At 39.5% G+C, this 25537-nt stretch overlaps 1 protein-coding gene and 1 pseudogene across 3 annotated transcripts in view; both read left to right on the top strand.

Moving 5' to 3' along the window:
* NEMP2 (nuclear envelope integral membrane protein 2) overlaps positions 1-25537 on the top strand; it is a 212248-nt gene that overhangs the window by 14302 nt on the left and 172409 nt on the right. For all 3 annotated transcript variants that reach the window (XM_088793799.1, XM_074339370.2, XM_074339364.2), the window contains exon 2: positions 305-401. The gene's annotated coding sequence lies outside the window, so the exon portion shown is untranslated. The remainder of the gene's footprint in view (positions 1-304; positions 402-25537) is intronic.
* Positions 21969-23051, top strand: LOC109452042 (elongation factor 1-alpha 1 pseudogene; annotated as a pseudogene).

Genomic DNA, 25537 nt, shown 5'->3' with positions numbered 1-25537 from the left:
TGTCACGTGATTACTTCTGGGTTCTTCATTATAATTCAGATTCTTGAGAGTTTGGATAATTGAACTTGATAAAAGGATTATGATTATGCTTTGCTATCAGAAAACTTATGAAGTCACTGTTTTAGGAAAGACGTCACTGCATATAAGAAAAATGAACTTCAGGCCAAGGGCGGAGGCAGCTGGGTCTCCTGGGGACTAGAACCAAGATCCAGGAAGCCTGTAGGAAGCCAGGAAGCACGCTGTCTTTCTCCTCTCTGTTTTTCTCGCTGTAGATTGATTTTGCTTTCCCTCTCTCTTTCTGCAGATGTTTTCACCGCCTCAGGGTGCACGACCTCAAACACTGCTGATCTCCAGCTCCCCAGGGCACATCTTTTCTGTTGGAGAAGCCAGGACAGACTGAGGTGAGCACTTCTGTCTCAATTCCAAACGTGTGAGAGACTCTGATCTGCCCAGCTCAGGCCACAGGGATACTCTTCACTCAATATTTTGTGTGATAACAGAGATGGCATTACAGAACTGATTTTCCATTTTTCAAAGAAAAATGTAAATACACATATAACATATATATAATATATACAAAATATATGAGTATACGTGTGTGTGTGTGTGTGTGTGTATACTGCTACTGAAAAGCATGTTATACTGTTATACTGTGGGCTCTGTATTCTCAGAAGTCTCAGTGGTTTCCCTGCTTAAAAAGTGACAAGTAGTAACAGACAGGCCTCCCCCAGCAGGCCCATCTCTCTTAGCACCTAGAACAATTCTTTTGCCTTCTGCTTTGTGAGGAGACTGAACAAGCTGGGATATCACAGCTGAGTCTGCTGGTCCCAGTGTCTTCTCCAAGGCCTTCTGGTTGGTGAAGTATAAAGAGTCTAAGATAGAGTAAATAATCTGCAAAAGTTCAGTGGTGTCAAAGGATCCAGTCCAAAGTCACGCAGAGAAATTATGATTTTAATGACACCCAGGAACACGAGACAGCACGACCGCCCCAGAGGCGAGTGTGCAGCTCCCAGGGGAGCAGCTGGCTGGGCTCCCAGCAGGTCGGCAGGAGGCAGGGTTAGAAGAGTTCGAGGGTGGGTGGCGGTGGCCTCCTTGCCACAATCTGTTTCACTCTGCTTATTCAGTTGGCACATGGATTGAAAAATATACATCTAAATCTATTTCTGGCATTTATATGTGTACAGGAAACACATAGCTTTATTATTTTATTTTTGTCAAGTTAAAGACAGAGACAGATGCCCCTAAAGCCTGTGCATCCTTTAAGGAGTTCCTATTCTTTGGTTGTGCATCTTTGGAAGCAAAAGTCAAGGATAAATAGCTCATCTCCTCTAGTTTTCCGTAAGAATATTGGCAATAAAAAGAATGGAGTCAGCACTGGTAACTAATGGGGATGAGGGAAACCAAACCAGGGAAGATGTTCAAATGTTTGGAAAAAGTAACTTTTAAAGGAAAGACAATGAAGTAAGTGTTGATGTAACATGAATATGTTAATTGATAAGTGCCCAAAGTACTGCAGATGTAAATAACTTTTAAAAATACAAACATGTGAACACTTGTAGAAATTCCCTCTCCAGACGTTTTTGGAAATCTTCAAAGCTTAATATCCTTTTATGAATGGTCAGTCATAGTACATTAGGAATGAAAGAAATCTGGAAAAATAAAAGCACATTACCAATGCAACAGATATATTCCTGGGAAGAGTTGTTACGATAATTTTAACTTCAACTGTAGTGCCTCAAAGAAAAATAAAGAAAATCTATACAACAAAATACTGAAGATATTTATTTTTTAAAGATTTTTATTAAAATATAGCTCACATAGAATATTATATTAGTTTCAGGTGTACACCATAGTTAGTCAACATTTATGTACCTAAAGAAGGGATAGCCATGATAAGTCCAACAACTACCTGACACTGTACCACGCTAGCACAATATTATTGGCTATATTCCCTATGCTGTACATTACATCAGGTGTACAGCATAGTAGTTAGACATTTATATAATTTAAGACGTGATCCACCTGACTAGTCTAGAACCCACCTGGCACTATACACAGTTATTACCATATCATTGACTATATTCCCCATGATATGCCCTGTATCCCCAAGACTGCTGTGTAACAACCAATTTGTACTTCTTAATCTCTTCTCCTTTTATACCCACCCTCAATCCCCCTCCTATCTGGCAACAATCAAAATGTTCTCTGTATCTATGACTTTGTTTCACTTTGTTTGTTTATTTTGTGTTTTAGATTCCACTTATAAGTAAAATCATATGACATTTCTCTTTTGCTGTCTGACTTACTGCACTCAGCAGAATACCTTCTAGGTCCATCCATGTTGTCCCAAATGACAAGATTTAATTCTTTCTAATAACTGAGTAATATTCCATTGTATATATGTACCACCTTTTCTTTATTCATTCATCCATTCAGGGACACCCAAATTGCCTTCATATCTTGGCTATTGTAAATAATGCTGCAATGAATGTATGGATGAACACATACCCTCGAAGTAGCATTTTGGGTTTTTTCAGATAAATACCCAGAAGTGGGATTATTGGATCCTTCTTTGTCTCTTGTTATAGCCTTCCTCTTAGAATCTATTTCGTCTGGTATAAGTATTGCTATCCCAGATTTTTTTTTTTTTTTCATTTTCATGAAGTAACTATTTACATCCCTTTACTTTCAGTCTCTGTGTGTCTTTTGATCTGAAGTGAGTCTCTTGTAGGCAGCATATGTATGGATCTTGTTTTCTTATCGATTCAGCCACCCTATGTCTTTTGATTGGAACATTTAATCCACTTATTTTAAAGTAATTGTTGATAGCTATGTAGTTATTGCCATTTCATCATTCATTGTTTTTATTTTTTCTTCTTCTTCTTCCTTTTTTTTTTGGTCTGAAAGAAGCCTCTCTAAGATTATAATACTGGTTTGGAGGTGATGAACTCCTTTAGCTTTTTCTTGTCTGGGAAGCTCTTTATCTGTCCATGGATTCTAAATGATAGCTTTGCTGAGTAGAGTAATCTTGGTTGTAGCTACTTACTTTTCATCACATTGAATATTTCTTGCCAATCCTTTCTGGCCTAAAAGTTTCTGTTGAGAAATCAGCTGACAGTCTTATGGGAACTCCCTTGTAAGAGAACTAACTGCTTTTCTCTTACTGCTTTTAACATTCTTTCTTTGTCATTTAAATAATGATATGTCTTGGTGTGGGCCTCTTTGGGTTCATCTTGTTTGGGACTCTCTGTGTTTCCTGGGCTTGAATATCCATTTCCTTCACCAGGTTAGGGAAGTTTCCCCTCATTATTTCTTCAAATAGGTTTTCAATTCCTTGCTCTCTCTCTTCTCCTTCTGGTACCGTTATGGTGCAAATGTTGGTATGCTTGACATTGTCCCAGAGGACACTTAAACTGTCCTTGTTTTTTTGGATTCTTTTTGCTGTACTGTGATGTTTTCTGCTACCTTGTCTTCTTAATTGCTGATTCGATTCTCTGTTTCATCTAATTTGTTGATTCCCTCTAATGTATTCTTTATTTCAGTTATTATATCCTTTATTTCTGACTGGTTCTTTTTTATGTTTTCTACCTCCATTTTTATGTTTCTTATCTCTTGTTGAAGTTCTTCCTGAGATCATTGAGCATCCTTATAACCAGTGTTTTGAATCTATGTCTGGTAGATTTCTTGTCTCCATTTTGTTTAGTTCTTTTTCTGGAGCTTTGTTCTATTCTTTCATTTGGGACATGTTTCTTTGTCTCCCCATTTTAGCTGCCTCCCTATGTTTGTTTCTATATATTAGGTAAGGCTGCTATGTTTCCTGGTCTTAGTAGAGTGGCCTTATGTAGTAGGTGTCCTGTGGGGCCCAGTGATACAGTCTCCCTGGTCACTGAAGCCAGAGTCTCGAGGTATGTCCCTTGTGTGGGTTGTGTGTGTCCTCCTGTTGTAGTTGAGCCTTGATTGTTGTTTGATGTCATTGGGAGGTATTGACCCTCGGGCCCATTGGTTGTGAGGACTGGCTGTGACTATAGTGAAGGACCTGTTGTGGAGAGACTTACCCTACAGAGCAGGATTCGCTTTAGTGGGGCTCTGGTGCCTTCCCAGTCTGCCCTTTGGGTGTGTCATCCTTGGAGGCCTTCAGGTGATACTCCAGTTTGGCTTGAAACTGGCCACTGGTCGTGGCAGCCCCAGCGCCACCTGGGAGAAGACCTGCTGCAGGCCAAGTTCAGCCGCAGTCTATGTCCTGTGTGGGGCCACCTGGCATAAGCCACAAAGCAATCTGCATATGGCAGCCGCCTGTTCTGTGCCTGGAGGTGCCTTGAGAGGCTAAGCTATGAACCAAGGCTGGCTGCTGCTAGTGCCAAGTTTAGGGCTGCTCAGTCAGCGGTACCAGACATGCCGAAGCCAGATGCTGCTTCTTTGGGTTTTGTGAACCTTTCAGAGACTTTAGGAAGGTCTGCAGCATGAGCCAAGGCAGGCAGTTTGTATTAAAAAGCCACTGAAAGTGGCTTGGGTGTGTCCAAAAGTTCGGTGGGGTGTGGTCTCAGAAATCACTAGGGCATTAGCCACATTGATGGAGACTCATATATGGCATCTACACTCCAGAAAGAGGGAGCGCTCAACAAAAATACAATGGCTTCTGCCAGCAAATCTATCTGGGAGAAAGCTGCCCCTCCAGCCCTCATCCTGAAGCCAGACAACTCAGTTCCTCCCTGTATGTCCCTTTTGCCTTTCTAGCTGCTGCCCCAGCGCTGGAGCTCAGAGTGAGTGAGTTGGTCAGCAAGTAAGTCTGTTTGCAGGCCCTCCAAAAGGAGCACATTGGAGCATAGCTGGCCTCTGTCCCACTCAGCTACAACCTCCACTAGTTTTCACAATCAGAAATTATGGGGACTTTTTTCTCCTGCACTGGAATCCTGGCCTGGGGAGCCTGGTGCGGCACTGGGACTCCTTTCTCCTCTGGGCAGCACCTCCGCAGCTGGGATATCTCTTCTGATTTTTAATGGTAACATGCAGGCATGGGACCAGCCCATTCCACGTCTCTGCCCCACCTACAAGTCTCGAGGTGGCTTCCTCTGTGTGTCCTTATTTGTAGGGCTTTGCTTCAACTAGACTTCAGGTGATTCTCAGTGTTGGCTGTTTTGTAGTTCAGTTGTAATTTTGATGTGGTTGTGAGAGAAGGTACGCACAGCGTTTACCTACTCTGCCATCTTGACTGGACATCCTATAGACATTTATTTTTCAAAAAATATTTTTGAGCATATACTATGTGTCAGGCACTGTGCTAAGCATGAGGAGTATATTGATAAATAAGATGAATTCTGTCCCCACATGCATGTCCCTGCCTAAACTTTGAGTTGAGCAGGATAAAGATCATAATCACCAAATCAAAAAGCTGCATAGAACCTAAGATATTAGTTAGTCCAAACTTGTCTTTTACGTCTTTTACAAATGAGTAAACTGAGACCCAACATATTGTATAAGTGAATCTGGCTGTTTTTCCTCTTGGACTCTATTTTTGCTATCTAAAAGAAATATTTCTTGTCTTATAAGTCCCTCTAAATTTTTCAAATTGTGTGCCATATAACAAATGTAGCTACCAATCCATTTCAAAAATACTCTTTATAGACTTTCAATATTCCTAGGCATTTCTGGAAATAAAAGAAAATCAAGTGTAAAAAAAACGAGGTCCAATTTTCAATAGCTAATCTAATTTTGTTTCAGGAAGTGTTAGCTATATGATTCCTATTACCATCAAAAACAGTCACATTGTGTGATACTGACCATCTGTTTAGGATATGGCAGACACAATTGGAGAATCCAGAATAATGGGAACTCAAAACCATCATTGATTAGAGAGGTTATTGGTCCAATATTACGCCACTTTGGTCAGATGTAGATGAGGCATTATTAGGCAGACCATCTGGATTTCACGCCTACCTATGCTCTAGACTTCATGTGATAACTGTGTGTTCCTTGGTTGTCTGACTTGGGGTTGTACTGTACTTTTAGCATAATGCTTGTCACCAACAAGGATGTTGTGACAATTGTTAAAGTAAATGCTGTGAGCAATTCAAAAGAAGGGAGCTACATAACTACCCAAACTCATTATATACCCATAGGTACAGCTCTTTTTAAAAAGTATACTCTTAATATAGTAACATAAAAGGGCATTCCTCAGGGTACATTTGAATGTTTATGTGTTTCATTTCATTTGTTATTCATTCTAACTTTTAAATTGATTATTATTTTCAGGATATTAACTTAGCACTAAAAGGGACCTATAATCAATTTAATAATTTTATGTCACCATGTTTGAAAAGAGAAATATTTGGGTCTCAAGAGCCTCCCTGTTCATTAATCTATGACTAAAATGAATTTGGTCGTGATTTCTAATCCAGATCATTTGGTCATGAACTCAGATATGTTGGAAACACATGTTTGAGAATCTATTTAGCTGCATGACTTAGATAGAAGCCTCAAAATTAAAAAAATGAAACAAACAAAAAAAAAAAAGAAAAGAAAGAAAGAAAGTAAAAACCACAGCTAAACACAAACTAATAAATGCAAATACCTGACAGCACTGAGGCTGTCAGGGAGGACGTGACTTAAACTAGCACACGTTAGTTTCTGTATCACTCTTTCTTCTTTCTTCCTTTCTTTCTTTTTTAATAACAGGTTTATTGAGATGTAATTCAAATACCAAAACAGTTACCTTTTCAAAGTGTGCAGTTCAGTGCTTTTAGCATAGTCACAAAGTTGTACAACCATCAGCAAAAATTCCGTAACATTTTCATCACACCGGAAAGAAACCCCATACCCATTAACAGTTATTCCCCATTCTCCCTCCCTGGAGGCCCTGGCAACTACTGATTTCCTTCCTGTCTCTATGGATTTGCCTATTCTGGAACTTTCTGTAAATGTAATCATACAATATGTGACCTTTAGTGTCTGGCCTCTTTCACTCATCATAATACTTCCAAGGTTCATCCACCTCCACTCATTTTTATGGCCAAACAATATTCTATTACATAGATACACCACATTTTGTTTATTCATTCATCAGTTGATGGATATTTGGGTTCTTCCTATTTTTTAGTTATTATGAATAATGTTGTTATGAATATCAGTGTACACATTTTTGTGTGGAAATATGTTTTAAATTTTCTTGGATACTTTTTAAAATGACGAGAATTGCTAGGTCATATGGTACTCTATGTTTAACTTTTTGAGGAACTAAAACTGTCTTTCAAAGCGACTGCATCATTTTACATTCCCACCAACAAAGAATAAAGGTTCAAATTTCTTTACATTCTTGTCTACTTATTATTGTCCAAATTTTTTATGATAGCCATCCTAGTGGGTATGAGGTGGTATCATGGTTTTGGTTTGTAATTTCCTAATGACTAATGATGTTGAGTATCTTTTCATGTGATTGTTGGTCACTTATGTATCTTCTCTGAAGAAATATCTATCCAAGCCCTCTGCTAAATTTTTTTTTTAAGACTTTTTGTGGTTAGATGATATTTTATTTTATTATTTTTCATTTATTTTTTTAAATTTATTGGGTGACAATTGTTAGTAAAATTACATAGATTTCAGCTGTACAGTTCTGTATTACATCATCTATAAATCCCATTGTGTGTTCACCACCCAGAGTCAGTTCTCCTTCCATCACCATCATTTTTGATCCCCTTTACCCTCATCTCCCACCCCCCATCCCCTTATCCTCTGGTAACCACTAAACTATTGTCTGTGTCTATGAGTTTTGTTTCTCATTTGTTTGTCTTGTTCTTTTGTTGTTTTTGGTTTATATACCACTTATCAGTGAAATCATATGATTCTCTGCTTTTTCTGTCTGACTTATTTCGCTTACCCTCTGCTCATTTTTAATTGGGTTATTTTTATTATTGAATTTCAGGCATTCTTCATGTATTCTGGTACAAGTCCCTTATTCAATATGTCATTTACAACTATTTTGTCCCATTCTATGGGTTATTTTTTCACTTTCTTGAAGTGAAGCACAAAAGTTTTTAATTTTGATGATGTCTAACTTATCTTCTTTTGTTATTGCTTGTGCTTTTTGGTGATGTATTTAAGAAGCCATCGCCTAATCTAAGGTCACAAAGATTTATTCCTATGTTTTCTTCTAAGAGTTTTGTAATTTTAACTCCTCCATTTATGTCTTTGATCCATTTTGAGGTAATTACTCTATACAGTGCAAGGTCAGGCTCCAACTTCATTATTCTGCATGTAGATATCTAGTTGTCCCCTTAAATTGTATTGGCTGGCTCCCTTGTGGAAAATCAATTGACCATAAATGTGAGGGTTTATTTCTGGAATTGTAATTCTATTCCATTGATCTATATGTGTATCCTATGCCACTACCACACTGTCTTGATTACTGTAGCTTTGTAGTAAATTTTGAAATAGGGACTAGAGATAATTTCTGGGGGAAAAAAAAGCTGGAATTTTGTTATGTATTACATCGAATCTGTAGATGAATTTGGGGAGTATCGCCACTTTAACAATATTAAGTATTCCAATCCATGAACCTGGGTGTCTTTCTATTTATTTAGATCTTCTTTAATTTCTTTCAATGATGTCTGAGAGTTTTCAGTGTACAAATCTTTTACTTATTTTGTTATATTTATTCTTATTTTATTATTTTTGGTGCTGCTGTAAATGAAATGGTATCCTTAGCTTCAATTTTACATTGTTTATTGCTAGTGTATAGAAATATATTGATATTTGTATATTGATTTTATATTCTGCAACCTTTGGCATTGTTTATTCTAATATTTTTTAGTAGATTCCTTAGGATTTTCTATATACAAGATCATGTCATCTACAGAGATAGCTTTACTTTTTTCTTTCCAGTCTGGATGACTTCTATTTCTTTTTCTTGCGTAATTGCCCTGTCTAGATCCTCCAGTACAGTGCTGAACAGAAGGGGCAAGAGTGGATATCCTTGTCTGTTTCCTAATCTTAAGGGGAAAGCGTCTAGTATTTCACCATCACCTATGATGCTGTGGGTTGTTTTGTAGATGACTTTCATCAGATTGAGGAAGTTCCCTGGGAAGCTCTCTTTAGAGGATAGGCAGGGCTGAATTGTTAAAACTTATGAGATCTGAAAGTTCTTGTAGGACTTCATGTCCTTTTCAGCATTGTAGTAATACGTGGAAACAATGCCCACTAGAGACAGGTTATCTATTTTTTCTGGAAAAGGCTGCATGTTGCAGAAGGAACTTTTTTTAATATCTCTTTTCCTATCTTCAAGCATTTTTCTTTATCTTCCACCACTCGAGTATAAACAACTGATTGTGGTAGGTAAATATAATAGCTTCTTTCCATATTATCCTTATGGTTGTAGGATGCAGTAGATTGGTACACACATTTCAATAGCACACATGCCATAAATGTTATATAAAATAAGTTGCAGGAAGTCAGTAAGGGTGTCAACTCCAAAAAACCATCTCAATGAACTCCTAAGAAGAAAAGACATCAAATCCAACTGAGAGTTTAGTTCTCAGTGGATCTCGGAAATTAGGACTTGGTCCACATTCTGGGGGAAAAAAATTGCTGATTTGATGGTGATCGTGATGATGATGCAGCATTATCAGTTTACAGTATAAGAGCTACCAGGTACTATGTGGTATTTTGAAGAAGCTGAGGCTAAGAGCCAATGTGGGACTTGCCAGCCAGGTAAACCTGTCCCAGCCAGGGAAGACACAGTATGGCAGAACTAATGAAATGGCTTTGGTGACTACTGTCCAACTTCCTGTTACCTGTTACTTACTGTTTTTCCCAGTGGCCAGTATTCACCTCCCACTCTCAATTTTTAGCACTTTGCCTTTAGCTCTGTGTAATGCCTAGGGACCAATAAGTACTGACTGTTGCTGCCACGTGAACCTCTCCCATAGATGGCAGAATAGAAATACCACATGTCTCCTGTTTTCTGGAACTGACCCTGCACATACATCAGGTTTGACTCTGCTCAGCCTTGCATTATTTATGCATGACAAATTACAATCTGAAAAGCAAACCATAACGTTAAAAAAAAAATCTTTGAAGTCCACCTTATGTGCTTTCAGAGCCAAGTAACACATGGGTTGCTGTGAGTTTTAACAGCAAGACCAATTCTGCTCTTGGAATTGAGAACCAGCTTAGCTACCTCTGATAGAAGAGATTATTCTTTGCTTATTTTCATTCTACCACCTCGTAACATTTTAGGCAAGACTTGTCGGAATAAAAAGAAATTTAACGAAGAATCTTCCTCTGCTTTTAGATGAAACTATAACTCAATCAGAGAGTAAGTTAGAAGTTAGGTAACTGGGAATTAATCCCCTTTGTCTAAAAATGATATCATTTATCCCTGTCTAATAACTTCTGCTTGGTGAAAGGGAGGGAAGAAGAGATGATGGAAGAAAAAGGGATTGGGATACATGAAAACTCAACAACAGTACTATGCCTTTTTCGGGTTTCATTGGGGAGTTTGGGTGTATATAATGAGAGATATATTTGTAGTGCTCCATGCTGGCCTGGAGAGTCCAGGAACTGCTAGATACTGATGGTAAGAACTAAGGAACTGCCTGGATCACCTGTCAACAAGGTGAAGAATTGGTAGACAAAAGCAGATGACACTTCATATGTAATTTGGGCCACACTAAGCAAACAATCAGACAAAGCAGTAGAAAGGTGGATGCTTTTGCTAAAGCCTTGATGAGTTATCACACTGATAAGTTGTGAGCGAATTGGAAAGTTTGCTTAGGTCTTGGGCTTCTCACCTAACTCTATGACCCCAGGCTTCTGACCTAGCTCTATGACTCCAGGCTTCTGGCCTAGCTCTTTGATGAAATAGCATATCCTTTGAGGCTTCTCATGTGGCCTTTCCAAGAATCCCAGGAGAGGGATTTCCATTTAGCTACTTGAAATAAAACTTCAGTCCTGATGTTCAGACATTTTAAGGAAGGACAGTAGCTAATGTCATAGTAAAAGCCTGAAAAATGGAAACAATTAAGGAGATGATCATGAAGCTCTGAAAACCATTTCCAAGACTGAATCACAGAAATGTAGGCTCAAAACTTAATAGCAATAATCATGGTGATGAGAATAAAGAAGACTGTACTGCAAACAAAGAAATCGTTCTATTCTCACATGGCTCTTCTAAGAGAAATCAAGCTCTAGCCTAAAGGAAATATTAAAACTTGGTTTTGGAAAATGTATAATTTTGTTATTTTCCAAGAATTTGTATTTGGGGGTTTATTCCGAGTAACTTGCCCACAAGAAACATTATGTTCTCTTAGTCTGAGGATGTACTGAGCACTAATAGGATCAGAGAAAGAAATGGAAATGACAACCAGAAACTAAATAGGGGTCAAATGGAAACTGTGCGGGTGAAGTGTTCTTCAATCAGTGTATATTCCTAGTCTCTCTGATAAGGGTAATTCAGTTTGTGGCTGGGATAGAGTGGGATGCTGTAGAGCGGAATGGGGTAAATTCTGGTATCCTTAAAACCACAGGGCTAGTAAGGGAACGGAAGAATATAAAATCCACCTTTTGTTCTTACATCTGGATTGCCCTAAACAATTTCAAAATAGAGAATACTTTCTCAGAAAAAGAAAAGATTACTGAGCCACCAAATATAGCCTGACTTCAGATGACATAAAAGCCTTGGGTAGTGGCCTTTAATTAAAATTGAAGTGGAGTGGGTTACTTAAAGGCTCAGATGTTTATAACTGTTCATACATCCAATTATTTGAATACTCTAAAATGATGTTTACCAAAAACATCACAAAATATAGTTACAGGACACAGATAAGATTATTAAGGCGAAATTTTTGTGAGGAGTCTCAGAGCTTAGGATTAGGAACTCCGCACATGGCTTCTGTATCTGTGAAAGCGAAGGGGGCCATGGAAGGGATCCAAAAATACAGTTTCTTTCAATCCAAAAAAGGATGCACTGCAGTGAATATTCCCCGTGATGTTTTGGGGTTGTGAGCAGATCTGCGAGCTATATAATCCACAATTTATGAAGCCCTGTATTCATATAAGTTAACTGTTCTAATCAAGTACAACTTGGGATAGGATTTAATTTTAATACAGTTAAGTTTTAACATGTTTTAGTATATACTGAATTACTGTACTGCATGATAATTGGACATAAATATTACCTTTGTATTTTTTTCTTCTCATTTTGCCATTTCTTCAACATCTAAAACTAAGATCAATGTTACTTATGTCTCTAATGCCAAGTGCTGCTTAACCATCATTCTTTTTCCTTAACTTTACCCTCTTGTACATGCTTATCTGATTCAGCATCGGCTCCTCTGTGGTTGAGCCTATGCTCGCGGCCTGGGGTTCTCTGTGCCTAAGCACTTTGTCCCAACATCCCTCCGCTATTCCCTCATCCTGTCTGCCCATTCTGCAGGAGTTGTATACCTGCTTTCTGCTCCCATTCCTGCTCCTGTGTCTTGGGCGATGAAAGCCTTGAGGTGGCAGGAACTCTGGTCCATGACATTAAACCGCAGTCTTCAACAGAAGGGAACAGTACTGTTACTGATTTGTAGGTGAGGAAGATAGAGACTGGGAATGCCAAACGGAGGGTGAAGAATGGCACGGAGCAGGTGGCCTAGAGAGAATAGGCTGGGGATTCCTGGAGACCTTAGATTCCTTTCTAACTTATAACAAAATGCAAATAGCACCCCAGCAGCAGGAGAACAAAGCTAGCAAGAGGAAGCCTCTTTCAGACTGTAGTGGATCATGTGATATGTCACCCAGATCCCCTTCCAGGAATGAAGGCCTTATTCTCCCAGATGTCAGGAGTGGTACTGGTGGCGCACTGCCCTTAGCTGTCAGCCTTCTTTAGAATTTCCTGGGCTAAAGAGAGCTCCGTTACCCTCAGTTACAGCCCCTTCTTGTAGCACCCTATATCCAATGACTGCTCCAGTATAAAGGCCATTCCTTTAATCCTAACAAAGAACATCTCTGAAGATCCACCTCAGCTCCAGAGTTCACTGTGTGGATCATTGAGGCTTTCCTTGAGATTTTGTCACACCTCAACTTCTCCCTCTGCCGATGCTTCTTTCCCTTCCCTTTCACAGGGTGTGGTGCTGAAAGCACTGCCTAATACGCTCTATACCCTAGTCTCCATCTCAGTCTGTTTCCTGGGGAGCCCAACCTGCAGGATTGAGTATGCATATTTATAAAATGCAGGGGTTTTAACACCAAAAGCACAGGTAACAAAAGAAAAAAATGGATGAATTGGACTTCATCAAAATTAAAAACTTTTGTGAATCAATGGACACTATCAACAGAGTGAAAAGGCAACCCATGGAATGGGAGAAAATAGTTGCAAATCAAATATCTGATAAAGGATTAATATCCAGGATATATAAAGAACTCCTATAACTCAATAACAACAAAAAAAGCAAAATTAAAAATGAGCAAATTACTTAGTCATTTCTCTAAAGGAGATATACAGATGGCCAATAAGCACATAATAAGATGCTCAACATCACTGATCATTAGTGAAATGCAAATCAAAACCACAGTGAGATACCAATTCACACATATTGGGGTGACTATTGTTAAACAAACAAACAAACAAGCCAAACAAAATAACAGGTATCGGTGAAGATGTGGAGGAATTGGAACCCTAGTGCACTGCTGTTGGGGATGTAAAATGGTTCAGCCACTGTGGAAAACAATATGGAAGTTCCTCAGAAAATTAAAATAGAACTACCACATGATCCAGCAATTCCACTTCTGGGTATATACCCAGAAGAATTGAAAACAGGGACTCAAACAGATATTTGTATACTCGTGTTTATTGCAGAATTATTTGCAATAGCCAAAAGGTGGAAACAACCTAAAAGCTCAATAATGGATGAATGCATCAAAATGTGGTAACATGCAATGGAATATAATTCAACTTTAAAAGGAAGGACATTCTGGTTACAACATAGATAAACCTAGAGAACACTATGCTAAGTGAAATAAGCCAGTCACAGAAGGACAATTATGTACTGTATGGTGCCACTTACCTGAGTAAGTATCAAAGTCATAGAGACAGAGAATGGTGGTTGCCAGAGGCTGCAGGGAGGGAGGAATGGGAACTTAGTGATTAATAGGTAGTTTCATTTTGGGATAATGAAAAAGTTCTGGAGATGGATAGTGACGATGGTTGCATAACAATGTAAGTGTACTTAATGTCACTGAGTTGTTCACTTGAAAATAGTTAAAATTATCAATTTTATGTTATGCATATTTTACCACAATAAGAAATTAATTAATAATTAAGAAAATACAGGAGTAAGATCAGATGTGCTTTCAGTTTCCGCTATGATTACATTAAGTTACTGTGGGGACAGAATCCCAGAGAGCGGTTTCCAGGATCTTGCCCTCACGTGGAAAGGTGCTGGCTCGGGTAATAGATGGCCATCAGCTGTAATCAGACAGCCATCCGCTGTGGCTGGGTGGCCATCAGCTGTACCGGTTAGCCATTAGCCACTAATATAACTGTGGTGGCTACGCTAGGAGGTTGGTTGGTTGGCAGAAAAGCTGACGGTGGATTGCAGATCGTGTGGCTCCTGCTTCCTGTATCTCCAACCCAGGCGCCAGGGAGAGTGTAGAGGTATGAACCCCCTATCCATGGTTCCATGGGTGTTCCTTTTTGTCCTCACCATATCCTGTGTTCTTGCGCGGGAAGCGGGACCAGAGACCCTGCATGACAGTTACCTTCACAGCCAAATTAGGGTTGGTGTGATTTCAGGGGCTAGATTATAACAGTTCTCAATATCAGCTGCATATTGGAATCACTTTGAGAGCTTTAAAAATAAAAGACGCTTCAGTTGCACCCATAGTGATTTGTATGTAATTGTCTAGGGACTGAGGCTTCCGCATTTTTAAAAGCTCCCAATGATTCAAATATGCAAACACCGTTGAGATTTACTAGGCTAGAAGAACGCAGCCCACACTTTCCCCACCTGCTTGTATTGCCCTAGAGCATTTGGCCACCTGCTTATCTTTCAGCCTCATCTTTCTGATTCACCTTCTCCTAATACACCCAAGCTACAGCTGAACCAAATGACTTGTCATTTATCTTCTCCTGTCAAACCCTGCCTGACTTCTGTCTCTTTGTTCCTGTTTCCACTGACAAGATTGCACTCCTCTGACTGATTCCAGCCCTAGTGGACCCCTTCTTTGGGAAATGTTCCCTCAGCACCTGTCACTAGGCTATGGCAGGTGCCTTCTTCTGAACTCTGTAAGCCCCTATACCGCTGACCTTATAACAGAGGTGGGAAATCCCACTCCCGGGTGCGGGAATCGTCTTTCTTCCTGTGTTCCCAGGTGTGAAGCAAGGCACTAAGGAAGTTATCAATAGATATTAATTGAACAAATAGGTTTCTTTAATAAGAGATCATTCATTCCACAATTAAATAGCAATTTTTTAAGTAAATGCATTGGGAAGAATTAAGATATCATTGTAAACAAGGCAGTTTTAACACTAATTGAGCCATTATTATGGGTCTGGGATTGTGCTAATACTTTACTTAGAGTTTCTTATTGAATCTCCATGGCAACCCTAGAAAGCAGGTATTATCATCTCCATGTTATAAATGAGGAAACAATTTCAGACAGGTTAAAAACTTGCCAGGATCCCAGCTAGTGTGTAGCAGAGCTGAGAGTTTCGATTGGGATACAAGTGATGATTCTAGATCCTTCCTGATTTGGGAAAAGGGACAGACCAAAAATATAGGAGGTCACTGAGAGTCTAAAATTTGGAGGGGCTGTTACTGGCAGGAAAAAGGAACTAACTACAAGAAGAGGTCACAGACAGAAAAGACAAACTCTGAAATCTTGCCTGTTTTGCTCAGACTTCAGCTTACTTGTGATGAGGTATTTAAAGCACAAGCACAAGGCTGGAAGGTGACCACTATGAGCTCCTTGTTCCTCAGAAACAGTTCAGTTAAATTCAGCTCAACAGCATTTATTGAGGGTCTATCATGTGCAAGATTTCTGAGTTCTAAGCACAGAAGACACTAGATCTTTGCCCGTAGAAGTCTCACTCTAGTAGGAGTGAGAGGTGTGCACTAGCAACAGACACGCCCAGCACAGTGGTGTGTGTTATAATCAAGGCATGTGCAAGTGCAGAGGGACCAAGTTTTCCGGAGCAGTCAGGGAGGGTTTTACAGCGGATCTGACATTTGAACTGGTTTTGTGTGACTAGGGGATGACCACATGCAAAAAGAAAATGAAAGTTCATCAAATGCAAAAGCATAGACTCAAAGGACCTAGTGGGTTGGGAACAGGACAGGGAGTCAAGGTTGTGGCAGAGGATAGAGGGATGGGACTGGGCACAGATTATCTCTGCCATCCTAAGGAATTCTGACCTCATCCTGTGAATTTATAAGCAAGAGAATGACATAATTAAATGTGTATTTTACCTATTTTTATTTTTATTAGTTTCTAATCATTGTACAAAACAACACAATGATTAGACATTTACACCCCTCACAAAGCGATAACCCCAAAAAGTCTACCACCCATCTGACACTGTACATAGCTATTACAATACCATTGACTATATTCCCTATGCTGTACTTTACATCCTGTGACTATATATATATATATATATATATATATATATATATATATATAATAGTTGACATGTAATATTATTTTATATTAGCTTCAGGTGTACAGCACAGTGGTTAGGCCTTTATACAATTTATGCAGTGATTCCCCCCCCCGCCGTGAGTCTAATACCCATCTGACACCCTACCTAGTCTTTACAACATTATTCAATATATTCTCTATGCTGTATTTCACTTCCCTGTGACTATTTTGTGACGACCACCTTTCTCACCCATCTCCCCAACCTCACTCCCATCTAGCAACCATCAGCTTGTTCATCTTTGTGAGTCTGTTTCTGTTCTGTTTGTTCATTTATTCTGTTCTTTAGATTCCACATATAAGTGAGACCATATGGTGTTTGTCTCTCAGTCTGACTTATTTCACTTAGCATAATACCCTCTAGGTCCATCCATGTTGTCACAAATGGTAAAGTTTCATTCTTTTTTATGGCAGAGTAATACTCCATTGTGTATGTGTGTGTATGTATATATATATATATATATATATATATATATATATATATATATATGTATACCACAATTTCTTTATTCAGTTGTCCATTGATGGGCATTTTGGTTGTTTCCATATCTTTGCATCATTATTGCTATTGTGAATAGTGCTGTAGTGAACACAGGGGTGCATATATCTTTTCGCATTAGTGTTTTGGATTTTTTTGGGTAAATATCCAGGAGTGTGATTGCTGGGTCATAAGGTAGTTCTATTTTTAATTTTTTGAGAAACTTCCATACTGTTTTCTATAGTGGCTACACCAATTTGCAATCCCACCAACAGTGCACAAGGGCTCCCTTTTCTCTGCATCCTCGTCAGCACTTGTTGTTTGTTGACTTATTTATGACACCCATTCTGACCGTAGTGGGGTGGTATCTCATTGTCATTTTTATTTGCATTTCTCTGATGATGTTGAGCATCTTTTCATAGTCTATTGGCCATCTGTATGTCCTCTTTGAAAAAATGTCTATTCAGATCCTCTGCTCACTTTTTAATTGAATTGTTTGGTTTTTTGGTGTTCAGTTGTATGAATTTTTTATAAATTTTGGGTATTAACCCCTTATCATACTGTGTTTCCCCAAAAATAAGACCTAGCCGGACAATCAGCTCTAATGTGTCTTTTGGAGCAAAAATTAATATAAGACCCGGTCTTATTTTACTGTGAGACCAGGTCTTATAATATAACATAATATAATACAATATTGGGTTAATATAATATGATATAATATATAATACTGGGTATAATATAATATAATACCCAGTCTTATGTAATATAATATAATATAATATAATATAATATAATATAATATAATATAATATAATATAATACCGGGTCTTATATTAATTTTTGCTCCAAAAGACACATTACAGCTGATTGTCCGGCTAGGTCTTATTTTCGGGGAAACACGGTATGTGTCATTAGCAAATATCTTCTCCCATTCAATAAGATGTCTTTTCAATTTTTTTTTTTTTTGATGGTTTCCTTTGCTGTGAAAAAAACTTTTTAGTTTGACATAGTCCCATTTGTTTATTTTTTCTTTTGTTTCCCTTGCTCGAGGAGATATATCAATAAAAATATTAACTAAGCATAATGTCTGAGAGTTTACTTCCCATATTTTCTTCTAGGAGTTTAATGGTTTTAGATCTTACATTTAAGTCTTTAATCTATTTTGAGTTTATTCTTGTATGTGGCATAAGAAGGTGGTTTAGTTTCATTTTTTTCTTTTTTGCATGTATCTGTCCAGTTTTCCCAGTACCATTTATTGAATAGACTGTATTTACCCCAACGTAAATTCTTGCTTTCTTTGTCATAGATTAAATGGCCATATAGGCATGGATTTATTCTGTTCCATTGACCTATGTGTCTGTTTTTATGCCACTACTGTGCTGTTTTGATTACTGCAGACATGTAGTATAATTTGATGTCAGGTAGCGTGATACCTCCAGATTTGTTCTTCTTCCTTAGGATTTCTGTGGCTATTCAGGTTTTGTTTTGTTTTTCATGTGTATTTTAGAAAAAAAAAATATTTTGATGGTAACATGGAAATTTGAATGAGTGAACAGTAAGAAATAAAAATGAGAGTTTAGGACATGGTAACTAATTAGAAAAAGTAACATGAGAAAAAGAGAAAAATCAAGAGTCCCAGTTTTCTAGTGTAAGCAACTGACCTGATTGAGTTCAAGACTGGGAATATAGGAGCAGTTTTGCATTCAGTTTTGATCATGTGGATTGTGAAGTACCCAAGGTACATTCAGGTGGAGGCAGAAATAATATGGGAGGCAAGAGAATGTGATCTAAAACGTCAAGTGAGGGAGGCAGCAGAATAAAAATATTATTCATTAAAAGAAAATGAATGTCAGATGCCCGACAACATTAAAACACCCCTGGGAGGCAGGATAGTATAGTTGACATGGGCTTTGGAGTTGAAAAAACCCAACATTCCTGACTTGGCTATTTAGTGCTGTGTGACCTTGAGGATGTTACCTAGCCTCTCTGAATCACACATGTAAGATGGAAACAATAGGAACCTGTTGCAGGATCGTATTCAGATTAGCAACATGTTTGTGAACTCCTAATAGTGCTGGACTAATTGAGTTGCTACATGGTCATTCTTGTTAAAGGTCATGGATGGAAATGTTGGGGTTAAAGTTGGGGGAGGGGACTGCCTTGTGTTCAAAGGAAATTAAAAGAGGCCAGGGAAGATACTGTTTGCCTAAAGTGCCTAGGGTAAGGGAAGGTGGAGTTACCATCCATAGAGAAATGGATTGTCAAGATCTATAGCCCTGTTCAGGTCCCAGAAGTAAGTGGTGGGACAGGACTAAGACCATGACCACCTTTCCCATTTGATCTCCTGTAGTTATCATCAAAGGATTCAAATCATTTACTGTGAGGGTTGTCTCCAGGGTGACCCTATCTGTGCCCCTTTCTCATCCTCTCCCCAAGAAGGAAAGAAGAAATGTAGGGAGAGAAGGAAGGAGACACCTATAGATGGACAGAAGGGTCGTCCGCGTCTGCTCACTTATACCTGGATTTCCTTTCAGAGTGTAACCCATTCTTTCATTTACAATAGAGAAAAAAGTCAAACGAAATTCACTAATTCCCAGTTATAATCAGTTGATTAATTTACAAGTAAAAATGATTAAAATGAGTTTTTTTCCTATTTTGTAAGAGGAAGGAATGAAAAGGGTAGGAGAGATTTGAACATGGAAAAAAGAAGGATGATTGGGAAGGTTGTTAAAAAAGGCAAGTTAAAAGAAAAAAGGTAAAAAGAGAGAATGTAGAAAACACAATTCAGAATTTGTGTAAAGGTGTTTTCCAATATTTGACAGACATTAGCTGCAAGATTTTTGTTGCACGCAGCTGCCAACAAAGGCAGCTGTGCATCTAGACATTTGTAAAGCTGTTGTTATAATGCGTTTCACTTTGTTCTAAAGGAGTTTTGTTCTCTGAGAAGTCACAGAACTGTCATAGCTCTCTCTACCTTCCTATATGCCTGACTCCCCAGATACCAGCGTCTAGTGCCATACACATGATGCATTGTTTGCTACATGTCAGAGACCACCCTGGGGAGTGAGATGAATAAGAAGTAGTCTCTGTCCTCAGGGAGCTTCCTGTGAGAAGAGAAGTGGGGGGAGCAGCCATGGGGTGGGAGCAGAGACGAGGGGGGGAGAGGCAGGTGAACAATGGTCACACAAACCAATACATTATTAGCTCCCCGACATAACTGGGCCTTGACCCATTTGTAACCGTTATATAATCCCTGAAACAAGTCCAGCTACATTATTCAAAATTCTGCAAATGCCAATTCCATTTAATTTTAAATAACAAGCATCCCTGAGATGGATGATTTTCAGAACAATGATTAAGGGAAAATATTTTTCCAGCAGGGTTTCTGCACAGGAAAAAATTCATCACTTCCATCCCCACATCCCACACCCCACATTCCACACCCCTTAGTGTAAAAATATTTGTATTTAAATAATCTTAAATGTCATGCATTTATAATTAAAAGCAATTCTGTGCTCAGAGGAAAATGAATTACTGACTTTAAATCAACGAGAAAAACTAAATTTTCCTCAAAGGAAAATTTCATGACATTAAAACGTAGTTTAAATCAAGCTCAGGTGATAGAAGCACATGGTCTCTGGTGACCAGTGACGTAACTGCCCGCCTCCAGCGGCAGGAACATATAGGACATTCTAGCAAGAACTGTTCATTTCTCCCAAAGGGTTTCTCCTTTCTCCTTCCCACCTTTTAGTACCCAAGGACTGGATTTGCACAAAATGTTTTCTTTTCCTTCCAAACTACCTCCCTTCCCCCTGAGCCCTGAGTGCTGGGACCCTTGTAATGAACAGCTCCTGACGTTGCCTGCTCAGCGTTCCTCTGTAGCACACCAGCCCCATTCTCGGCCCCAGATAAGGCACTGCATTCCCTCGGCCACAGTGCTTGGCTTACCAGGGCCTGGACTGGAAGATGGGTCAAGCCTCACTGAGAAGGATGGGGAGGGGTGGATTCCTGGTGACTTTAGGGCACTCCTGGATCCCAGTCTGCCTGCGGTGCTTCACTTTGTATGTCAGCTTGCCTAGGCTGGGATGTCCAGTGGTTTGGTGAAACACCAGGCTAGATGTTTATGTGAAGGAAGTATTTTGTGTGTTTTTTTGTTTTTTTTTGATGTGACTCTGTTTCCCTGGAGAACCCTGACTAATACAGAAACCCTCAAATTATTCAGGGCTTTATTTGTTTGTTTAAGCCAGCTTGACTTGTGTTTCCATCACTGATAACCAAGAGTCTTGAATGTTCCTAGGTGTGGACAGAATCCTCTCTAGGTTAATAAATGAAAAGTGCTTCTAGAATTCGGCCTTATTAGTTACTATACAACAAACTACTTAAGGGCCAGGATTGTGTCTGATGCTTTATTCTACTGCCATGGCTTAGAAGTCTTGTCACATAGTCAGGTTAATAAATGTTGTTGTACTGAATTATAAAAGCAGGTGATCTGGAGTGCTCAGTTTCTGGAATTGTTTAGAAAGTATTGCAATGTACCTTTTTTTGCAATGGGTTTGCTGCCAGAACACAGGTGTAGTGAAAACCACCGCTAAATCTAAGCCAAAGTCGGAAAAGACTCATATCAACGTCAGTGTCATGGGACACGTAGATTCCGGCAAGGCTGCCACTGCTGGTCATCTGAGCTACTGATGTGGTGGGAGCGACAAAACCATCGGAACATGGGAGAAGGAGGCTGCTGAGATGGGAGAGGGCTCCTTCCAGTCTGCCTGGGTCTTGGATAAGCTGAAAGCTGAACGTGAGCATGGGCCCACCACTGAGCTCCATGTGGAAATTCTAGACCAGCAAGAGTTATGTGACCATCACTGATGGCCCAGGACACTGAGAATTTATCAAAAACATGGTGACAGGTGCACCTCAGGCTGATTTGCTGTCCTAATTGTTGCTGCTGGCGTTGGTGAGTTGGAAGCAGGTCTCTCCAGGAACATGCAGACCCATGAGCATGCCCTTCTGGCTTACACACTGGTGTGAAACAACTAATTGTTGGTGTCAACAGAATGGATTCCACTGAGCCACCCTATAGCCAGAAGAGATACGAGGAAATGGTTAAGGAAGTCAGCACCTGCATTAAGGAAATTGGCTACAACCCTGACACAGTAGCATTTGTGCCGATTTCTGGTTGGAATGGTGACAACATGCTGGAGCCAACTGCTAATATGCCTTGGTTCAAGGGCTGGAAAATCACCTGGAAAAATGGCAATGCCAGTGGAGCCACGCCGCTTGAAGCTCTAGATTGCATCCCTCCACCAATTCGTCCAAATGACAAGCCTTTGCTGCTGCCCCTGTATGGGGTAGTGGTCCTATCCTTGGGGGCTGAGTGGACACTGGTGTTCGCCAGCCTGGCATGGTGGTCACCTTTGCCCCCATCAGTGTTACAACTGAAGTACAGTCTGTTGAAATGCACCAGAAGCTTTGAGTGGAGTTCATCCTGGGGACAGTGTGGGCTTCAGTGTCAAGAATGTGTCTGTCAAAGATGCTCGTTGTGGCAGTGTTTGGTGACAGCAAAAATGACCCACCAATGGAAGCAGCTGGCTTCACGGCTCAGATGCTTATTCTGAACCATCCAGATCAAATCAGTGCTGGATAAGCACCTGTGCTAGACTGTCACACAGCTCACATTGCTTGCAGATTTGCTGAGCTGAAGAAGATTGATTGTGGTTCTGGGAAAAAGCTGGAAGATGGCCCCAAGTTTTAGAAATCTGGTGATGCTGCGATCGTCGATATGGTTCCTGGCAAAATTTTTCTAAGGACACCAGTCATATTGGATTACAGGCTCATCCTACTGCAGTACGACCTCATCTGAACTAAGTACATGTACAACGACCCTATTTCCAAATAAGGTCATAGTCTGAGATACTGTGTGGTTAGGACTGCAACAGATGGATTTTGCGGGGACACAATTCAACCTGTAACAATTGTCTGTGCTTCCTCAGCTCCTTCCTGAGCAGCCTTCACAGGAAGGCACTAGAGCTGTGAGTGACAGGGGCAGGACTGCTGGCTGCCAGCGCTGGGGAACGCGTTGCTAAGATTCTGGCCACTGTTGGCTCCATGATTTGCTGCTGCACATTCCTACGCTAAACAAATAATTTCTGTTCTGGCAGCATCAGCTTCGTTCCAAGGCTAATACTGATAATCCTTCCCATATCCTCTCCTCTAGTGAGCCTTCTTTCCTTTCCTAATGCCTTCTGGTTGGTTTTTTAACCTATTTCTTAGCTTAACCTATTTCTTAACTCCTTGAAAAGAATAATCCAGAAACAAGACTTAGAAACCGCATAAAAGAAAAGAATGAGAAGAAGAGCAAGAGAGAATATTTTTTAAATAACTGTTTGTTAGAAATGGCAAATGTATTTTCTGTAAACTATAGAGCTGAGCTTAGAAACCTTCAACAAGTAATTTTATAAGGTTCTAGATGCTATGTACCACTTGGGCCAACTAGAGGTGTAGCAGTGACACATGTGGCAGCAGCAGGGATGGCTCTGCAGTGGAAGAGTGTGACACCGTCGTGCTCCAGCATATTCTCCATATTGGGGCAGGAATGGGCCATAGAGCTGGCTTGCATCAAGTACGGCTCTTGCAGGTGATTGGGGAGAGGGAATGTGACTGGGCTTGGGGGGCAGAGAGCTTCCAGGATGTGGGTGAGTTTCTGGAGACAGCTTGCCTGAGGGATGCTGAAAATAGGCCCACGTGCCATCTTTGTCATGCTTGCTATAGGTCATAGACACCTACTCTTGGAAAGCTTCCAGCGTAGTCCCTGAGGCATAAAGAGCTGCGAACACCTGGCTTATATCAGTTGGATAATTTTACATAACTCCTACACAGCCAAGTAAATCAACACCGGATTAGAGGCCCAGCACCTAACAAAAGAGACAGAATTTAAAAACAAGTAAGCATTGAAGTTAAAATTTAAAAAAAATTAAATGCATCAGCAATATTTATGCTATTCCTTCTTACTGATATTTAACCTATTACTAATCAATCAGTATCAAATATGGAAAAATATGGCAAATAATTTATAGGCCAGAAAGTACATATTTTTTCCAGAATTCACCTGAAATTACAGACATTTCAAGAGTTTTACCTGACATTCTTCTGGGCCTGCCATCTATCCAGGTGAAAATAAAAGTTTAGCTCAAGAGCTTCTGGGTTTGTTGTTGTTGTTTATTTTTTGTCTACTTGATGCCAAGTAGTAAAGCAATAGGAAACGAAATTCTCACCACATTTTAATCTTATGATACTGTATATCTGGCTTTATAAAAAACCTAGCCTACCTTTTGTAGACTTTTTCTCTTATTCCTTGAATTCTATCCTCCATTCACAGATAGAGAAACCAATACCTTTTGTGTTCGTTCATCTTCACTAATATCAAAATAATGGAGAAAAGATCCATTACAGCATGGTTTTAAAAGAAATACATCTCATTTTACTGTGAAAATAAAATCTGCTTAAAACTGGCAGAAATCCTCCCCGACGGTCAATGTTTAATAAATGGTGGTTGAAAGGAATTGTAGAAGGAGGGGACCGGGAGTGCTACTACTAAAAATCAAACAAACCTCACCATTCGTAGTGTTTTTCTATTCTTTGGGAGCAAAATACAAGTCAAAGTAAAATGTAAACACTGAATGAGGTATGTCCCTAAGCTTCAGGTTAAGGTATATTAATTCCTAGTCACTGAATGTATGAGGTTCGGTCATGAGGTTATTCAGTAAGGTCACTGTTGTATGCAAACTACAGTTCTGCTGGTAGCAAAATATGTTAAGCCTGTGTGCCAGCATGGTGAATGGGTCGAGGTAACTGTGCTTCAGTTAGATTAAAAATGGTTGTTCTAACTAGTAGACCAAATAGGTTCTTTGAGAATCACGGTGAAAAAAACTTATCCTGCTAACATGGATTTTCTGCTGTGTATCAAAGTAGTTTGCAAAGCTTGGGGGAAGGAAAAACAAAAAAAAAAACACTGCTACTATTCCAAGTGGAAGGCCAGCGGTGCCACAAGTTATGAAAACAATGAATGAATCAATAACATTCTTCAAGACAAATCTTCAATCCATTAAGACAGTCTGTAGAAAAGCAGTTACAAATTACAGTTTTAAATATTATTTGTAAGATTGGCCTGCTTAAAATAAAGGCGGTTTCCTAAAAATGCTTGTAAGCATCTTTGAATAACTTCCATAAATGGAATAACTTTGAGAACAAATACCTGAGAATCCTGGAGGAAGCCCATTATTCTCCTCTGAGTCTTCTCTTTCCCCTCACTAGAGGCCCTCATCTCAGCCTACAGCAGTGATTTTTCAACCAAGAAAGATTTTGTCCCCCAGGAGACATTTGGTAACGTTT

This window comes from Rhinolophus sinicus, chromosome 17 (genome assembly GCF_057876585.1).
Source record: "Rhinolophus sinicus isolate RSI-liver-muscle chromosome 17, RSI-T2T, whole genome shotgun sequence".
In the NCBI taxonomy this organism is placed as follows: Eukaryota; Metazoa; Chordata; class Mammalia; order Chiroptera; family Rhinolophidae; genus Rhinolophus; species Rhinolophus sinicus.
The sequence above is the reverse complement of the archived record's forward strand: the minus strand, read 5'-3'. Positions and strand labels throughout refer to the sequence as shown.